Raw genomic sequence first — 637 nt, forward strand, 5'->3', positions numbered from 1 at the left:
GTTTGTCCCACCAGAAATTAAACTTCTTAAACAAGGCCAAAATTTTTTGTGTATTTCACTTGCAGATAGCACTCCAGCGCAGTGCCTGGCACACAACAGGTGCTTAACAAATGTTCACTGAATGAATAAATGAACCAATGACTTTAAATTATCCTCCACACTTTGGGAAACATTGAGATAATGCATAGAAGGCATGCTTGGCTTTTGGCCCACGGTGAGCATCTGATAATGTTGGCTATTATGATTATTAGCTTGGACAGTCAGAGGAACTGGGGTCCTCAGGTTGGAAGACCACCCGCCCTGTCCCACCCAGCAGCCATCTTCCTGCCCCTTTGGTTCCGGGGTGGGAGGGAGGGGGTGGGACTCAAACTCACTGAGCCTGAGACATCTTTTGGCTCCTTCTGAGTACTTGGTCAGATGGCTGGACTGAGCTGAACCTTGACAATGGGAAAGAAGCCGTGGCATCTAGATGGAAATGTTCACGGTCCATGAGGGCTCAGGGTACACAACGGCCATATCAGTCCTTAGCCATTATTTATTATCGTTGCAGGCACTTCTGTGAAGGAGATGGCAGGCGTTTGGCCACATAGCTTCTTCCAGATGTCCACCAAAAAAGCTCTGTACTTGCTTGGTTTCC

The sequence above is a fragment of the Lipotes vexillifer genome, unplaced genomic scaffold (assembly GCF_000442215.2).
Source record: "Lipotes vexillifer unplaced genomic scaffold, Lipotes_vexillifer_v1.1 scaffold236, whole genome shotgun sequence".
In the NCBI taxonomy this organism is placed as follows: Eukaryota; Metazoa; Chordata; class Mammalia; order Artiodactyla; family Lipotidae; genus Lipotes; species Lipotes vexillifer.